The sequence below is a fragment of the Peromyscus maniculatus genome, chromosome 23, assembly GCF_049852395.1.
Source record: "Peromyscus maniculatus bairdii isolate BWxNUB_F1_BW_parent chromosome 23, HU_Pman_BW_mat_3.1, whole genome shotgun sequence".
Classification (NCBI taxonomy): Eukaryota; Metazoa; Chordata; class Mammalia; order Rodentia; family Cricetidae; genus Peromyscus; species Peromyscus maniculatus.
In genome coordinates, this window is record NC_134874.1 from 29,832,985 (window position 1) to 29,837,146 (window position 4,162).

The window sequence follows — 4,162 nt, forward strand, 5'->3', positions numbered from 1 at the left end:
TGGGACTCTTTGAGGACCTTCTACTGCTGACTGCCTCTCAGTGATCCTGAGCAGATGTTGAAAGTCGGGGTTGGTGACCTGCTCCAGGCTTCAAGTCAGAGCTGTGCACCATGGGTAATAAAGCAGGTCTCTGGGTCCACTGCTTAGGCTGTGCTTCCTTCCATGTCACTATGGCAAACTGCCTTCTCTGGAAGGTATAGGAGGCTGGGGAAAGCAGCAGGACCCAGGCCTGGGGGAACCTTCAGAAAAGCATGTCTGTGAGTCCTGGCTTCCTGAATTCCTGGGAGCAAGATGGCCTTAGGAAAGCATTGTAACCATCTAGTATTTAGTTCCCTGTCACACCATCTATCTAGTTTGTTGCTGATGTCCAGTGTGGTGGTCCATGGGAACCAGTCACTGTGTACTGGTTATTACCCTCCCAGATGTGGGTGTACATTGTGTAGACTGGCTACCAGCATTTGGGGCACCCCCTGAATTGGGCAACCAGAAAAAAGTGATAGAGGAGGGGATGTGACTCTTAATTAGATTCATTTAGGCAAATTCTGTGGATTATTTTATTTTGTGAGAAAGGTCTAGGAAGTTAAAAAAGAGAACTGAGAATTTCTGATTTTCTCTGAGCTCAAACGCCCTGACGTGTGGATTTCTGTCTCTGGCCATGGGTATCAGTGACCCATGAGTTGTTGTCTCTGGCTGTGGGTATCAGTGGAAGCTGGGAGTCTTCCCAATAGAAACACAGTTGACTCTGAGATCGTCACCCAGACCCACTCATTTGGAATTTACGTTGGAGTACACAGTCTCTTCCTGGGGGTCTTCATGGACGGGCTGGCAGGGTGGTGTTCCTGGGGAGGCTGGGCTTGAGCGGGCAATGGAGGCGTACACGATGTTGTTATCCTGCGGGGACAAGAGGTTGGATGGCAGCAGTACAGCTGTGGCCACCATAAAGCAGCAGCTGCAGCCTGAGTGTCCTGACCACACCTGCAGCAGCTGCAGCCTGAGTGTCCTGTCACACCTGCAGCAGCTGCAGCCTGAGTGTCCTGCCACACCTGCCCCAGCTGCAGCCTGAGTGTCCTGCCCTCACCTGCAGCAGCTGCAGCCTGAGTGTCCTTCCCACACCTGCAGCAGCTGCAGCCTGAGTGTCCTGCCCACACCTGCAGCAGCTGCAGCCTGAGTGTCCTGTCACACCTACAGCAGCTGCAGCCTGAGTGTCCTGCCCACACCTGCAGCAGCTGTAGCCTGAATGTCCTGCCCACACCTGCAGCAGCTGCAGCCTGTGTGTCTTGCCCACACCTGCAGCAGCTGCAGCCTGAGTGTCCTGTCCACACCTCAGCATTTGCAGCCTGAGTGTCCTGCCCACACCTGCAGCAGCTGCAGTCTGAGTATCCTGCCACACCTGCCCCAGCAGCAGCCTGAGTGTCCTGCCCACACCTGCAGCAGCTGCAGCCTGAGTGTCTTGCCCACACCTGCAGCAGCTGCAGTCTGAGTGTCCTGCCCACACCTGTCCCAGCTGCAGCCTGAGTGTCCTGCCACACCTGTCCCAGTGCAGCCTGAGTGTCCTGCCCTCACCTGCAGCAGCTGCAGCCTGAGTGTCCTGCCCACACCTGCAGCAGATGCAGCCTGAGTGTCCTGCCCACACCTGCAGCCTCCACCCTTCTGCCTCCTTCTTCATCATCCCTTTAACTTCCCTCAGGCCTGAGTCTGAGTGGCTTACCTTGGTGTTCACTTTGAGGTCCATATATTGTCCTAGAGAAAAGGAACACAGAGTGCTGAGGTCAAACTGTGACAGGAAGGGAGACAGATGCCTGGGAGTTCCAACAGTGTGGTGAGGACCTTGGTTACATGGGAGGGACAGGGTGAAGGAGGGAAGGGAGAAAATACAGAGGGGTGCTCATGTAAGTGTGGGGTCTTGGGAGAAGACAGCAGTGAGGTTGGGAAACAGGAAGCTGGCAGAATTTACCTTCAGGTTCAACATTGTCACTGTTTTCAATGAGGTCCCTGCACAGGAACAAATGGACAACATATCAGAATCTGGACAGGAAAGGGTTAAGACATCAGGTGCTGGGCTGCAGAGATGGCTCAGTTAGGAAAGGAAGTGTCACATAAACAGGAAGTCCTGATTGCAGACCCAGACCCACAGGATGCTGGATGCTGGAGAATCAGAGACAGGCAGATAAATCCCTGGAGTTCACCAGCTCTGACTAACTGATGAGCTCTAGATTCAGTGAAAGACCCTGTCTCAAAAGATAGAGTGGAGGCCTGGAGAGATGGTTCAGCTGGCAAAATGCCAACTTCAAAAACACGAAGATTTAGATCCCCAAGGACTCATGTGATAAAAGCTGGACACGATGTGCCTGGAGAGTGGGGATGGAGAGAGGAGGATCCCTGAAGCTCATTGTCTGGGCAGCTTGGCCCAACTGATGAACTCAGGTTAGTGAGAGACCCTGCCTCAAAATAAATATTGAATAAAGGTGGGAGAAAATGGGGGGAGTCACTACATAGACCTCTGGTCTCCACATACAATACAGGTGCATACACACACACACACACACACACACACACACACACACCAAACATGCAGGAATACAAAACAGAATGGAGAACAACTGAGAGACACACCATTCATCTCTGGCTTCAACACACTGGGCCCATGTGGAAGTGCACCTGCACATGCACACACACAGGAACAGTAACAACACACACAGAACTGGGCATGGTGGTGCATGCTTGTAATCTCAGTGCTCAGGAGGTAGAGACAGGGGGACTCTGATGTTCACTGACCAACGAACCTGGGCCAACTGATGAGTTCCAGACCAGTGAGAGACCTTTTCTGAACCAAACCAAACCAAACAAAGACAAACAATAATAACAACAATAATAACAAAAATCCAAAACCCAAGGTGAAATGACTTTGTGGGTAAGGCCAGACCATCAAGACTGACAACCTGAGTTTCATCCCAAGGATCCACAAGGTGGAAGGAAAGAGAAAGCTCTCAGAAGTTGTCCTGTGATCGCCACATGTGGGCCATGTCAAGTCATACCCACACACATGGATACACATGCACGCAAACATACAAAATCCAATAAACATGATTATTTAAAAGAGTGGATGGTACTGGAGAACACACACACACACACACACACACACACACACACACACACACACACACACCAGGAGCTGGTTCATTCTGAATGGTCTCTGCCATCCTCAGTGACTCAAGATGACATCACGGTGTTCGGCCCTCAGAATTAGACCTTCTCTGGAAGAGAATGAGAGGTCATTGGGAAGGTGGCCTGGCCAAGGTCTCTCAGCACTAGCTGAAGGCAAGTCATTCTAGGAAATGGGCATTCCCTGGGGAGGAAAAGAGACTAGAAATAGGAAGAACCGAGTCTACCCTCTCTCACTACCTTGAAAACTAGAAGACAAGAAAGTTTCAGATCTCTTGGTAGGTGCTCAGGCTGGGTTCGGTAAGAAAGAACCTGATATGGGACTGGAGGAAGGGCATCTGGCCAAAGAAGCCACAGGGAGAGGAGAGATGGAGGAAGCTGGGATGCAGTGTGGCTAGTGGATGCGTGAGTTATCTGCACAAGGCCCTGGGTTCCATCCCAGCACCTCATAAATCGGGTGTGGTTCGATGCCTGTCCTTCCAACAGGTGGGAGGTGGAGGCAAAAGATCAGAAGTTGAAGGTCATCAGTGGCTACAGAGTGAGTTTGAGGTGAGACTGGACTAAATGAGACTGTTTTTCAGAAAAAAGGTGTTGGAGAAGGAAGGGACAGAGCAGGCCATGTACAGTAGGAAAAGAAGAGGCAGGAGAGAAGGGTGGAGAGGTTGGGAGGTGAAGAGAAAAGGACAAGAGATGTGGAAGATCTGGAACAAAGGATTCTGGGGCAGCGGGGCTCACTGACCATAGAGAAAGACAGAGAGAAGAAAGGGAAGGATGGGAGAGCTGTTGAATCCAGGCAGATGTTCAAGGCTGAGAGGAAACAGAGACAGAGAGGGCAGCCCAGGAAATGGAAGGAGAGAGGGAGGAAGAATGAGTCTTAACGTGGGTGTTGTTCTGGGAAGGAGACTCCTGAGACCCTGCGCTCCTTGTCAGTGTGTGAATCTGGTGTCCTGATGAGCGAGATGTCATAAACGAAAAGGAGGGAGCAGACAGGATGAGTCAG

The 4,162-nt window shown here is 51.5% G+C and overlaps 1 long non-coding RNA gene across 1 annotated transcript; it reads right to left on the reverse strand.

The window, feature by feature from the left end:
- Nucleotides 1-540: 540 nt before the first annotated feature.
- Nucleotides 541-2,029, reverse strand: LOC102923815 (uncharacterized). Its single transcript, XR_006067446.2, has 3 exons — nucleotides 1,955-2,029; nucleotides 1,709-1,740; nucleotides 541-891 (listed from the first exon to the last, which is right to left on the reverse strand). It is a non-coding gene; the product is annotated as an uncharacterized LOC102923815 (long non-coding RNA).
- Between the last annotated feature and the right edge of the window lie 2,133 nt (nucleotides 2,030-4,162).